General features: G+C 43.6%; 1 protein-coding gene across 6 annotated transcripts in view; it reads right to left on the bottom strand.

The window, feature by feature from the left end:
- Window positions 1-15,471, bottom strand: part of LOC129137611 (cytospin-B-like) — a 123,202-nt gene that overhangs the window by 49,457 nt on the left and 58,274 nt on the right. Inside the window, exon 7 of one of the 6 annotated variants that reach the window (XM_063798969.1) lies at window positions 8,155-8,294. The exons of the other annotated variants lie outside the window; for them this stretch is intronic. The gene's annotated coding sequence lies outside the window, so the exon portion shown is untranslated. The remainder of the gene's footprint in view (window positions 1-8,154; window positions 8,295-15,471) is intronic. 6 annotated transcript variants of the gene reach the window in all.

Genomic DNA, 15,471 nt, shown 5'->3' on the forward strand with positions numbered 1-15,471 from the left:
ACGCCCGACTAATTTTTAATTTTTAGTAGAGATGGGGTTTCACCATGTTGGCCAGGCTGGTCTTGAACTCCTGACCTCAGGTGATCTGCCTGCCTTGGCCTCCCAAAGTGCTGGGATTACAGGCGTGAGCCACTGCATCCAGCCACAGATATCCAATTTTAGTACCTCTGTTCCAATCTCAGGCTATCTGGTAAACCTTGAGTGGCCTTGTGCTGCACATGGAGAGCACAGCCCTTGGGCATGGGCTTGCGGAGACCTGCACATAGGCTCCTGGGTCCCCTCTCTTCATAGCATCCTCCTTTCTGATGCCCCATTCCATAAAATGGGCTGCTTCGGCTACCCTCTCTCATCACCACCTTCTTAGCCAGTGGGGCTGCTGTGCTCTGCTCAGAGGCCAGCTCTGTGCACTGGGAGGCGGATATTGTTCCCAGACAGAGAACTGGTGAGCTGGCCATCACTGCAGGAGTTTCCCTTCTCTCAGGGATTAGTCCCATGCTGCTTGTTTCCTAGAGATGAGTTCCAGATGGCTAAGCTTAAAAACCAAAATTACAACATTATAAAAAGAAAATAAAGAAGAACTAAGATTATAATCCTGGGGAAAGAAAGCCATATAAGGCACAAAATACAAATAAATAAATAAATAAATAAATAAAAGAAAGGACTGAGAAATCTGACTACAAAAAATTAAGTTTCTGTATAACAAAATTAAAACCAGTATATACATAGCAAATGACTAATATCCAGAATATATTCCTATAATCACTAAGAGATAGATAACTCAAGTAAAAATTGGCAGGGAAATGAACCAGTAACATACTGAAGAGGAAACACAAATAGTCTGAAATGTACGAAAAGATGTTCAGTCTCATGGAAAATGAAAACGGTAAAGTATCATGTTCACTCACTAAACTGGCAAAAATTAAAAAGACTCTTAATCCATAGGGTTAATGAAGATATGGGGAAATGGGTAGTCTTATATTGGTTGATGGGAACATAAAATGGTACAGGCTTTTAAGAAGGCAACTGGAAGTATTTTTTAGAAAATGAAAATACGATTTGACCCAGTAATATCACATCTAGGTGTCCAGTATAGAGGAAATGGACATGACACACCCACAAGGACGTTTACTGCAGCATTACTGTTCAAAATGGGGAACTGAAAATATCTGAATTATCAATTAGGCTAAGAAAATTTTTATTTATTTATTTATTTATTGAGACAGAGTCTTGCTCTGTTGCCCAGGCTGGAGTGCAGTGGCATGATCTTGGCTCACTGCAACCTCTACCTCCCGGGTTCAAGCGATTCTCTTGCCTCAGCCTCCAGAGTAGCTGGGATTACAGGCGCACGCTACCACACCCGGCTAATTTTTGTATTTTTAGTAAAGACGGGATTTTGCCATGTTGGCCAGGATGGTCTCGAACGTCTGAGCTCGGGTGATCTACCCGCCTTGGTCTTCTTTCTAAAGTGCTGGGATTACAGGCATGAGCCACTACGTCCGGCCTAGGCTGAGTAAACATCTAAAAAAAATTTTATAAAAAACAATCTATTACTCCATTTGCTAATCTTCAGACATTCCTGTAAAGCTCATGGCAAAACTGATGTTCTGATTTTCGATGGGTTTGCTATATGCAGCACCTTCTAGATACTTATGTTTTTCACTAATTATTTGATACGTATCAACCTACAAGGTTGGACCTGCGCATTTCTACATTTTCTAATGTGGTCAAAGAAGTCTGGGAAGGATAGAGAATAGCAAATTAATAGATTTAGTATCCAAAAAGATTTCGATATGACAGAAATAGGAACCAAATTAAGTGAGCTGAAATTTAACTTGATTCTTCATCTTAATGTGCGAGTGTTTAAATTTTTTCACAATGACCAGCTATTACTTTTACAAATTACACATTTGTAAAAATAATACACATGATTAAAAATATTAGTGGTGGGCTGGGTGCAGTGGTTAATGCCTGTAATCCCAGCACTTTGGGAGGCCGAGGCAGGTGGATCACCTGAGGTCAGGAGTTCACGACCAGCCTAGCCTGGCCAACATGGTGAAAGCTTATCTCTATTAAGAATACAAAAATCAACTAGGCGTGGTGGTGGGCACCTATAATCCCAACTACTGGAGAGGCTGACGCAGGAGAATCGCTTGAACCTGGGAGGTGGAGGTTGCAGTGAGCCGAGACAGCACCAGCACCACTGCACTCCAGCCTGGGCAACAAAGTGAGACTCTGTCTCAAAAAAAAAAAAAAAAAAAAAAAAAAAAAAATATATATATATATATATATATATATATATATGTATATATATATGGCATCACATATAGATAAAACAGGCCAATGTGGATTCCAAAGTCATGAATAAATAAGAGTTCTAGTAATTATATGATTCTGTGTCAAACAGATCGTGAGGGAATGCCTTCTCCTTTTTATTCCAAAAATTTTGAAGAAGACTTGGCTGTAAATGACAGAAGCAAGATGCAATTAAATCCTTGCTAGAAAGGCAGGCCTTAATGTTTTTACCTTATGTGATAGGTTAAAGATGTTACAGATTCTGGGAAATCCTCCACTTAAGAGACGGAGTCCAATTCTTTTCCCCTTGAATCTGGGCTGGCCTTAACAATTTGCTTGAATGAGGAGTAAGTGACTCGGGACTCAGAAGGCCAGTTCCTAAGAAGCTTGAACTGCCTACCCAGGATTCTTGGAATGCTCTCTTGTACCCCTGAGGCTCCTGGGGTGTGTGGAAATTCACGCTGGCCAAGTATATAGGCTGCATGGAGAGAGATGGCGACCCCACAGTCCCAGCCGCAGCCATGAGGGCTGGTGACCAAAGAGCAGATGGCAGTCATGTCCAAACAAAATGAACACTGTTGTTAATTCTAATCCACTGTGTTTCAGGGTGGTTTGCTCTACAGCAATAGCAACCAGAACACCTGATCTGATTTCTTTCATATCTGCTGCAAAGGAGTGAATCACATCTCTATGGTGGTTGAAAGCAACCTATTGTCCCCCAAGCAAATAACTCTGGGGTTCCTTGGAATTCTTTTCCAATTCTAATTCTGTTCATATTATTGTTTTAGTCACCTTATTTTATATGGCTCATTATCTCCCAAATCAAGTTTGGCAACTTCTGCTTATCTTTTTTTTTTTTTTTTTTTTTGATGGAGTCTTGGCTCTCTGTCGCCCAGGCTGGAGTGCAGTGGCACGATTTCGGCTCATTGCAAGCTCTGCCTCCCGGGTTCATGCCATTCTCCTGCCTCAGCCTCCCGAGTAGCTGGGGTCACAGGCGCCCGCCACCAAACCCGGCTAATTTTTTGTATTTTTTTTTAGTAGAGATGTGGTTTCACCGTGTTAGCCAGGATGGTCTCAATCTCCTGACCTCATGATCCGTCCGCCTCAACCTCCCAAAGTACTGGGATTACAGGCGTGAGCCACCACACCCAGCCTATCTTTTAAAATTTAAAAAAAGGCAGACCTCCTCAACCCACTCAGTTCAATATCATTACTACTCTGAAACATGAGCTGCAGGCGCCATGCTCATAGCTATTTCCACTGTGTCTTCCCTTCCGCAATGCTAGGGTGGGCAGAATGACGTGTGAAGGGGGCCTTCATAGCACCTTTCCAATCAGGCAGGGCAACCTGCCTTCATCAGCACTCTTTCTTTAAACTTTCTTCTTGTTTATTCTTCCAGGTGAATTTTTAATTATTTTGTTAAGTTCAAGAATAAAGAAAGTCTGTTGGGATTTCAACTGGAGATTAATTTGGAATAATTTGCTTTTTAAATGGTTCCTCTCACTATCTGCACTGACGGCACTTGGGGTTTGAGACTGGGAAAGAGGAGACAGTGACCATGGTGAGCTGGTCCAGGAAGTAGTGCCCTTCCCTTTACTCCTCTGTGGGCAAGAGCCTTCCCATGGCAAGAGGACGGCTGTGTCCCAGAGATGTTCAGGCAGATGCTGCACAGCCTCTCCCTGGAGACAGAATCACAGGAGATTTATATCTCAGGAGTGGCTGGGCCCCATCTTTCTTACTTCCTCTGCTTTCATTTGACAGACACTCAGGAGTCCCCACCCGCAGCATTTCCTCCCTGAGGTTCCCTGGCTTTGGCATCGTGACACAGGGTCTGGTTGCCTTGCAAGCACGGGCCAACACCTCCTGCCCCCTGGCTGGGTCCACTTCCTCTGGCCCACCAGCAGCTCAGGCAGTGCTGGCCCTGCACAGCGCCTGAAGGCAGGCGAAGCCCAGTGGCTCAGCAGGGGCCTCTGGTTCTTCTGTGGCATCCTGAGAGCAGGTCTTCTCTGTGCTCTCAGTTCAGGACCCACATGATTCCCTGCCATCTTCTGTCCCCAGGACCACACTCCAGGCCTCTGGACAAACACTTTCCTGGAATTTTCTTCCTCTCCTTTCTTCTGCCTTTCTGTTAAGGTGGCTACCTCATTTTCATAAATTCCACTCTTCTTCCTTGCTTGCTGCTTCTAAAAAAGGTCACAGCTATGCACAGCTCTGCTGGCTCCTCTCCTCCTGGAGTTACCCAGGGTCAGTGGACTGGCAGCCCCCCTAAGCCCCATCCTGCTCCTTGCTGAGCATTTACCCGTGTCCAGAAGGTCCTCCAAGGAAACACCGGAGACACCTTCTCATGAGCCACCTGCACGACACACTAGCGGTTCAGCCCTCAAGGCTGGTAGTAGAGTCCACACAAACATTTCCAAAGCCCTCCATGCATGAGGGGCTGACAAGTACACCCGCAGGGAAGTGTGGTTCTACTGCACGTGGTTCACCCATGCTGTGGCACAGGCAGGCAGGACAGCCTGAGGTTGGGGTGTACAGGAGGCAGGATGAATTCTGGGGCTTCAGGAAAGGGCGAGCCACTACAAGATTCCTCATGGAGTTCTGGGAGCCCGGGAGACAAAAGTCTGGTTCTTTCTTTCTTTTATAATAAGTCCTCACTTAATGTCACTGAGAGGTTCTTGGACACTGTGATGTTAAGTGAAATGGTGATGTGCTGTGTGACAAAACCAGTTTCACTGTAGGTTAACTGATATGAGCCACAGTTGAGTTCCCATGGCTTATGGTATATGGTTTCACCCAAAGCTGCAGTTTCCAGGAACCAACTGGCCACGCTAAGAACTGAGCTGACATCAAATTGAATGAAGCCCCTGGCTAACCTAAATGTCCACTGCTCTAAAGAGTAACAAACCAACCCAAACTGTGACCAGCTCCTCCTTCTCTCATTAAAGCAACTCAGTGTGACTTCAGGAAAATGACTCAACTTTTCTGCCTTTAGTTTTCTCATCTCTCAGATGAAGTGGCTAGATTAAGTTAGTGGTTCTGAAATAAACAGTTATGAAAACTGTTCTTCCAACTTCACATTTCTGCAGAGGTTTTTTTTTGTTTTTGTTTTTTGTTGTTTTTTTTTTTTGATACGGAGTCTTGCTCTGTTGTCCAGGCTGGAGTGCAGTGGCACAATCTCGGCTCACTACAACCTCTGCCTCCCAGGTTCAAGCAATTCTCGTGCCTCAGCCTCCTGAGTAGCTGGGACTACAGGCACATGCCACCATGCATGGCTAATTTTTGTATTTTCAGTAGAGTCGGGATTTCACCATGTTGGCCAGGCTGGTCTCGAACTCCTGACCTCAAGTGATCTGCCCACTTCGGCCTCCCAAAATGCTAAGGTTACAGGCGTGAGGCACCACGCCTGGCCTGCAGAAGCTTTTTTAAAGGTAGGGTTTGCAAACCACAAAATCCAGTGATCCTTTATTTTACAACCTTCTGTCTATGTTTGACCTTGCATTGCCCCAAAGAACAGCCAGCAGCCACACGTGGCTATTTAAATTAGTTAAAATCTTAAACAAATTTACAAGAAGAAAACAACCCCTTTAAAAAGCGGGCAAAGTACATGAACAGACACTTCTGGAAAAGAAGACATTCACGTGGCCGAGAAACATGAAAAAAAGCTCAACATCACTTATTAGAGAAATGCAAATAAAAACCAAAATGAGATACCATCTCACACCAGTCAGAATGGCGATTATTAAAAAGTCAAGAAGCAATGGATGCTGGCAAGTTTGTGGAGTAAAAGGAATGCTTTTACACTGCTGGTCGGAGTGTAAATTTGTTCAATCATTGTGGAACACAGTGTGGCAATTCCTCAAAGACCTAGAAGCAGAAATACCATTTGACCCAGCAATCTCATTTCTGGGCATATACCCAAAAGAACATAAATCATTCTATCACAAAGATACAGGCATGCATATGTTCATTGCAGCACTAGTCATAAGAGCAAAGACACAGAATCAGCCCAAATGCCCATCAATGATAGACTGAATAAAGAGAATACGGTACATATACACCATGGAATTCTATGCAGCCATAAAAAGGAACGAGATCACATCCTTTGCAGAGACATGGATGAAGCTGGAAGCCATTATCCTCAGCAAACTAATACAGGAAGAGAAAACCAAACACTGCATTTTCTCACTTATAAGTGGGAGTTGAATGATGCGAACACATGGACACATGTGCGGGAACAACACATACTGGGGCCTGTCTGGGGGCGTGGAGGGAGTGAGAGCACCAGGAAGAATAGCTAATGGATGCTGGGCTTATTCTTAATAAGAATTAAGATGGGTGATTGGTTGATCTGTGCAGCAAACCACCATGGCACATGTTTACCTATGTAACAAACCTACACATCCTGAACGTGTACCCCAGAAGTTAAAAGTTGAAGAAAAAAAATTTTAATAAATTTTAAAATTAAAATTCAATTTCTTAGTCACATTAGCCATCTTTTAAGGGCCCAGCAGCCACCTGTGGCTAAGGTTCAGCCAGCACAGATCTAGAACATTCCCATCATCACAAAAGGTTCTACAGGACAGTGCTGCCCTGCACTTATGCAAACATGCATGCATAGTTCCCCTCTTTTATGCAGATGGCGGCAAGTTCTGCTCCCTTACCAAGATATACAGAGCTAGGTCCTTCATGACATCTGGAGGAACAGTTTCAGTGTGGAGGCCAAGGGACTGGATGCTGGGCCCAACAGCAGGAGTTCAGTCCCAGCTCTGACCCTTACTAGAGTGTGACTCTGAGCAGCCATGGAGCCTCTTGCTGCTTTGGTTTCATATTCGTAAACTGGATATAAAATGCCTGACTCATGGGATTGTGGTCAGGACCAAATGCACTTAGACAATGTCGTTCACATGGTAAATATTTCATCACTGCTAGCTTTAATCCCGTCACCACTGCCTACTTCACTCTCTGATGACATATGCAGATTCATCACATGGATGGAGACAGCAGGCATTAGGGTGTTTCTAGTCTTGTTATCACAAACACTACTGCAATAATTATCCTCTTAAGCACGTCTCTACACACAGGTGGAATTCATTTTGACGGATTCTGCCAAATTGCCCTCAAAGAGGTTCTTCCACCTTAGACTCTGCCTCCCAACAACACACGTGTGACTGTGTCCCTCTACCATACAGCATGTGCCCTTTGATGACGGGCTTCTTTTTACTCAGCACAGGCCCATCCATGTTGTGGTGTATGTCAGCCATGCTGCTTCTGCATCTACCCATCCACCTTCTTCTCTGAATACCCCAATCCCCATCATAATTCAGGAGTTGTGGGTTTCCTCCTCTCCTCCAGAACCACAGTTCTGGCTGAGAGACCACCTGCCACCATGGCTTGAAAACCCTTTGCAACTCTGTAGCCAGTGGAGTTAGACCCATATTCCTGGCCTATGTGGAGAGACATTAAGTCATAAGTTAATACACAGTTTTAGAAAACATGATTTTGTTCACATTATAATGTTCTAGCGCTCCAAAGAGAATATATTTAGTAAGAGAAATTTTTTTAAAGGAAACAGCACTTCTATATTTTTGGATGTGCTTACTAAGAAAATAATATGTAATAATTAAAGAATTAGTTCTAAGGAATTTTTTTCCAAGATTAAGTTTAGTTTATACTAGAAAAGTAAACTTCAGCCCCCTGTTAACCTCTTATCCTTAGAAAGGCTGAATTCAGCCTCTAAAATCATAAGTGTCTTGTGGTGAAATTACTTCTCTTTCCCAAATGGATGATATTTCATGAGTAAGGGAATGGAAAAAATGCTCAGTGCAGATTCACTTGGGACTGTAATTATCTAAATAGGCTCACATGCTGTCCTGGGGGACGGAGAGGGAACAGCAGCAAACATCAAGGCCTCCTTTTTCTGAATGGTGACATGATGGCTTTGGTGTTGGGTGGTGTCATGCTGTAGCACCAGCTGCTGGCATATTTGACCTACTGAGTCAAACCTGAGACAAACGGCCCATGGGAGGAAAGAAGACAAAGAAACTTAAATCACCCTCAGTCTCCAGGAGGAGGACACATTCTGACAATATTTTATTTTGAAAATCCTGTTTTTCCTTCCTAAAGCTGGCATGACATCTAGTATTTCTATTTATATGGAAAAAAGTGTAAATGGGCAGTTTTGATATAGATACTTCCTTCAAATGATGCTGGAAAGCCATAAAATGAGGCTAACTCATGATAAAAACCTTTCTTTTGTTTTAGAGACAGGGTCTCACTCTGTCACGGAGGCAGTAGTGCAGTGGCATGATCATGACTCACTGCAGCCTTGAACTTCTGGGCTCAAGCAATCCTTCTGCCTCAACTTTCCAAAGCGTTGGGATTACAGACATGAGCCACTGTGCCTGGCCAAGAACCTTTAACTGGAGTCCAGTGCAGTCTCTAAAAGCCCACCTTGTGAGTCCCCTCACTTTCTCCCACATTTCACAGGAATTTGGCAGGTCAGAAGAGGCACAATGTGGGCCCTTAGCCTGCAGGGTGGCTGAGTTTCCGGTCTTCCTAGATGCTCCTCTCAGCCACCGGCCACCACCCCCAGGGGGCATGCTGGCCTTTGCTCTCCCTCCACAGCCCACTGGAGCCTCCGCTCTTATCCTCTGCCTCTGTTATCCTCTTGCCTCTAATTCTACAACCTTGATGAGTTGCCTTGATGATGGCCTGGAGCCCAAATTGCTGGCAACCAAAACACTCTCCCCTTTTCCTTAAGGACACGAAGGACCTAATCTTCCCGTATTTCAGGTAGGTGGTAGTGAGGGCAGGGAGGGGAGCTGCGTTCCATGCCTCTGAGAAAAGGGAGGATAAATAAAACATCTAAGTACTCCTATTAGAAAAAGCCAGTCTTTCCACACAGGCCAGGATTATGGGTCTAACTCCGCTGGCTACAGAGTCAGTACAGGTTTTCAAGCCATAGTGGTAGGCGGTCTCCCAGCTGTGGTTCTGGAAGACACAAGGAAAACCACAACTCCTGAACTAGGATGGGGTAGGGGCTATGGAGAGAAGAAGGTGGACGGATGGATGCAGAAGCAGCGTGGCTGACACACGCCCCAATACAGATGGGCCTAAGGAAGCTGTGCTGAGTGAAATCAGCCCCTCATCAAAGGGCACATGCAGTGTGAGTCCACGTCTATGAGGTGCCCAGAATGGGTAAACTCAGAGACAAAGCAAAATGGTGGTTAGGGGTTGAAGACCGGGAATAGGAAGCCCCCTCCCCAGTGTTTAAAGCATACAGAGCTCAGTTTGGGATGATGAAAACATTTTGGAAATAGAAAGTAGTGATGACTGCACAACCATGTGAACGTGCTTCATGCCTCTGAACTGTACACTTAAAACAGTTAAAATGATAAATTCTTGTTATGTGTATTTTACAATAAAAAATTAAAAAAGAGGCCGGGCGTGGTGGCTCACATCTGTAATCCCAGCACTTCGGGAGGCCGAGGCAGGTGGATCACGAGGTCTGGAGGTCGAGACCATCCTGGCTAACACAGTGAAACCCCGTCTCTACTAAAAATACGAAAAATTAGCTGGGCGTGGTGGTGCACGCCCGTAGTCCCAGCTACTAGGGAGGCTGAGGCAGGAGAATCACTTGAACCCGGGAGGCAGAGGTTGCAGTGAGCCAAGATTGTGCCACTGTACTCCAGCCTGGGTGACAGAGCAAGACTCCGTCTCAAAATAAATAAAAATAAAAAAAGAAAAACCAGATCAAGAACAACAAGGCTAAAGGGACAGACCACGCCCCCTCTTCATCAAAGCACCAATAAAAGGAGCTAAGTGAACTTCACTTGGCAAAAACGGATCCTCCCTGTGAAATTAAAAGTGTTTTCATTTAGCAGCATCATTTAAAAAAATGTTTAAAAAGTACTTTAAGCATATGCCCTACTTCGCAAGCTGGTAAGCAATCTTGCCCAATTAGGATGAAGAGTTTCCACAGTTATCCCTTTAAATAGCTGCTAAGGAGTTCTGCTTGGCCATGTGGTTGTTTCTGTCCAGGGGAACCCTGGCGCTGCTAGGCTCAGTCTTGCAGAAGCGTCAGCTCACAAATCCAGGCAAGACCCCGTGCGTGCTGGTGACTAGGCATCAGATGCCACAAAACGCTGGTGTGGATCCCTGAGCGGGCCACATCTGTCCTTCTCTGTTCACCCTGCTTTCTCGCCACCCTCACCCTTGTAGGCTGCTGTCCGACCCCAACTCCTCCAACTCACAGTGCTCCAGATCTGCTCTGGGTCTTTGGAGTCCCTCTTGCTCCCAGGCACAGCCCTGACTTTTGAGTGCTCCCCTGGCGACAGTGGCCAGTGGTCTTGGCCCTTGCCCAAGGCTCTTCCTCCATTCTACCCTAGAAAGCAGCCCTGGCAAGAGCACCTGGGCCCAGACCCTGCCTCCAACTCTGATTTCTAACCTCAAAACATAGATGGAAACAGTAATATTAGTATTGTAAAATGTATAATTCAAGATTAAAAGGACTAACTAAAATTAAAGGTAAAAGCCACCACCAAGAAGATAGGGCTAGAAACCTTTATGTATGGTTCGACATAATCTCTTAGAAATCAAAGCTTTTTACACAAACCACAGTTAAGAGTAAGAGACTTCAACACATCTGACTCAGAATTCAGCAGATCAAGTGGCCACAAGGGATGAGAGACACTCGATCTACCACTGAGGCACAGGGGTCGATGACGGGCCTCAGACCACTCACACCTTGAGCCCTGAGAACAGGAGGAGGCCTAGCCTTACTTCTGTACAACTAACAGGTCCTTTCAGAAGACTTTCACCAAAACAAGGGTATCAGTCCCATGGAAAACTTCAGTCTTCACTGTTAGAGAACACAAAAATTGTCTGGAACTTTTAAATGAGAAGTTTCCCAACTTCCAACCAATTTCTTTTTTTTTTTAAAGCTTCAAGTTTTCGTTTGTCAGATTGGAGAGTCAGAGTCTTATACCCAGAGTATAAAACATCTTTGGCTGGGTGCGGTGGCTCACGCCTGTAATCCCAGCACTTTGGGAGGCCGAGGCAGGCGGATCACAAGGTCAGGAGATCAAGACCATCCTGGCTAACATGGTGAAACCCCGTCTCTACTAAAAATACAAAAAATTAGCCGGGCGTGGTGGCGGGCACCTGTAGTCCCTGCTACTCGGGAGGCTGAGGCAGGAGAATGGTGTGAACCCAGGAGGCAGAGCTTGCAGTGAGGGGAGATCGTGCCACTGCGCTCCAGCCTGGGCGACAGAGTGAGACTCCGTCTCAAAAAAAAAAAAAAAAAAAAAAAAAACCTTTGGCTGAGAATTAATTCTGTCACCAATACTACTAGAGAAGGCAGTAAAATAAATATTACTTTTTTTTTTTTTTTTTTAAAGTCAGGGACACACTCTGTTGCCCACACTGGAGTGCAGTGGCATGATCACAGCTCACTGCAACCTTGAACTCCTGGGCTCAAGCAATCCTCCCACCGCAGCCTCACAAGTACCTGAGACTACAGGCATGTGCCACTATGCCCAGCTATTTTTCTAAAACATTTTTGTAAGAGGAGGTCTTGCTATGTTGACCTGATTGGTCTCAAACTCCTGGCCTCAAGCGATTCTCCCACCTTGGCCTCCTAAAGCCCTGAGATTATAGGTGTGAGCTACTGCACTTGGCCCTTATTGCATTTTTGACTATATAAAAAGATGATACAGGGTTTTAGAGCTCACTAACATCGTAACTAAAAAAATCAGGCCTTATTAACACAAAACTTTATTTATACTTAAAGCAAGCAACCACAAGCCAAATGTCTCTTCATCAATAAGAGTATAAAAAATAATATGCTTCATATTAAATATTAACCATAATCAAGTAGAGATTTCCCACAACAGTAATACACCATAACCAAATTGGAATTTTGCCCCCAGATATGTAAGAATTTTTTCCTACTAGAAAATCTATTTATGTTATTAATTACATAAATAAGTTTAAAAAGAAACCACATGAATAGCTCATTAACTGCCAAAAAGGAATTTGCTATAATTCTTATCTATTTCTGGATTTTAAAAAACTCAGTAAATTCAAAACAGATGTAAGCTTCCCTTAATTGATAAACTATTCATCAGAAAACAGTACAAAAATCTTAAAGATATTGCTATTAATGGAAAATAAAACAAGAATGTCCAGCATTAATAAGTATTAGTTGTTTCAGACTGTCATGAATGCAATAAACCCAAAAAAGTATAAGAGGTATAAATATTGGAAAGAAGAAATAAAATTATTTGTAGTAATTTATCTGGAACACCAACAAGTATAATGAAATAATGAAAAATGCCAGGGCATACAAATCATGACGACAATGCACATCACAGCACTGGCTGACACTCACAGGGCCCTGGCTGGGACCCAGGATGTTGTGCCGCATTCAGATCATGCTCTCATTTCTCTGCTCAGCAGCAACCTGTGGCAGAGGACCAGACCCACAGAGCCACAGAAGGGAACAGCAAGTCCAGACACCACTCAGTTCCCATTCATACCTAGGCCTATCAGGTAGTTCAAGAGAGATGATGAAATAAGTGATGCTGAAATAAATGGCCATCCAAAACAAAGCAGTATGTGTATTTATATAATGTGTGTGTGTGTGTGTGTATATATATATATATATATACACACACACACACACACACATATAAAGGATATCTGGAACCTCTGTGACAGATATGGTTAATATCCTTCAGGAGAAACAAATAAAGCGCTCTGAGGCCTCCAGGCAGATAGCAATGAAACGCATGCACTCACAGTCTCATTCCATTGTGAAGCCCCACCAAACCACAGAAAGGAATTTCTTTTTTTCCCCCAAAAGCATTAACTGACAACGAAAAAGAAAACAGGAAAGAAAATAAAACTTGGCAGCTGAAAAGTTGATGGACAAGAAATAACTAACATAACAGACCTAAGCAAACTAAATCCCAAGCCAGCAGTGGGGAAGGGCAAAGACCTGATTATGGTACAAAATCCCCCAAAGGCTCAGGAAATTTGTGGCAAGAGGTGCTTCAGGTCGGGGGATGAAGGTGGTTAAAAACAGGAGGACTGGGTTAGAGATGTGTTCACAGAGCAGCCAAAGCTCCAGACACTCTCTCTTCCCTGCACACCAGAGTATAAAATGAAGCCTCTGGACCGGGTGGATATTGAGCGGTTGAGGCACAAGTGATACACTGAAAACAAGGGAATTAAACGAATTTACAAGGTGAGGGCTGAGATAGTCATTCTCCACCCCCAGGCCTCTTCTCTGACTGATCCCATAATCCTGGCTGCCAAGTCTAAGCCCTCAAGCAGGAGACTGGAAGGCCCTTCTCTGGGGAATGGATGAGCCCAAGAGGAAGGACCTAAAGACACTGACATCAGGAGTTTGTCATGGACATGCCACGGGAACAGCTCTCTACTATGAAGACCATAGTTGCAGGCCGCATACACAGGCCCAGGCAGGGGTCAGCTTTGCAGAGCCTCCACCTAAACATGAACAGTCAAACCTCAAGCATAAAGATAGAGAACTAAAGATACCAGTGGAACAAAGGAACTGTAGGAAACAACCCAGGTAGGGAGATTTGGTGATAGAATCAACTTACAATCTTCAGCGAAATTCACATGTGACATTACATCTAGAAAACAAGAACAGGATGCTATAAAAAATGTAGGGAACAAAAAAAATCCTAGAAGTTAAATATATGATAGCAAACATATATGATGGAATTTTATTCAGCCTTAAAAAGAAATGAAATTCTGACATGCTATAATGTGGATGAACCTTGAGGTCATTATGCTAAGTGAAATAAGCCAGACAAAAAGGACAAATACTATATGATTTCACTTACATGAGGTACCTAGAGTAGTCAAATTCATAGTGATGCAAAGTAGAATGGTGGCTGGGGGACAAGGGGAATGGCAGGTCAGTATTTAATGGGTAAGAGTTTCAGTTTTGCAAAATGAAAAAGTTCTGGAGATTGGTTACACAACAATGTGAATATACTCAACAATACTGAACTGTACACTTAAAAATGGTTCAGATGGTAAATTTTATGTTATATGTATTTTGCCACAATTAAAGTAAGAAAATTGAAGTGATGCAAAAACAAAAAAAAAGATAGCAGAAATGAAGCATTTAATAGAATTTGGAAGATTAAACTTAGGGAAGCCTCAAGTTTAATCCCAGAAAACAAAACTATAAGGCAAAGAGATAGAAAACAGGAGAAAAAAATATGATAATTAGGGGACCAGGGTAAAGGGAGTTCCAGAAAAAGAAAACAGAGTAGAAGAAATTACCAATGAAATAATTCCAGAAAATAAAGACATGAATTACTGTATTGAAAGGGTGCAGTGAGTGACTAACATGACAAAAAAAAAAAAAGAAAGAAAGAAAAAAAAAAAAGACCTTAAGCTATACAGCAAGGCAAACCACATGAAAGTTTAGAATCCTGGCAACAGCCTGAACCTCCTAAGAGCTTTTGGAGAGAAAAAAGTCACAAAGGACTGGAATTATTTTCTTCTTGCTGCAACACTGGCAAATAGAAGACAATGGAACAATTCCCACAAAATTATAAAGGGAAATAGTTGCTGACCTAAAATGTTATACCCAAGGATACCATCAAGCATTAGGGTAAAACAAAGATGCAAGGCCATAAAATTTTACCTTCTATGAACCCATTCTCAGGGAGATACTGGAGGAAAAAAAAAGAAAAAGAATAGGATGTAGGACACAGAAGATCAAAAAAGAGAGAGGCAAAGAACTAACAGGGAATCTGTGCACCAGGCACAGAGGGCAGCCATGATGGAGGAGGTCAGAGGCTCCAGAGAGATCTCAAGATGACACTGCTGTGATCCCTGACCCCTGTGATGTGTGGGGATATCTCACAAAGAGTTGGGGTTAAATTAGTGACATTTACATAGAAAACTAAGTAAACAGGCTGGGTGTGGTGGCTCACGCCTGTAATTCCAGCACTTTGGGAGGCCAAGGCGGGTGGATTACCTGATGTCAGAAGTTCGAGACCATCCTGGCCAACATGGTGAAACTCCGTCTACTAAAAATACAAAAATTAGCTGGGTGTGGTGGCATGTGCCTGTAATCCCAGCTACTTGGGAGGCTGAGGCAGGAGAATCACTTGAACCCAGGAGTAGGAGGAT

Source organism: Pan troglodytes, chromosome 19 (assembly GCF_028858775.2).
Source record: "Pan troglodytes isolate AG18354 chromosome 19, NHGRI_mPanTro3-v2.0_pri, whole genome shotgun sequence".
NCBI classification, from domain to species: Eukaryota; Metazoa; Chordata; class Mammalia; order Primates; family Hominidae; genus Pan; species Pan troglodytes.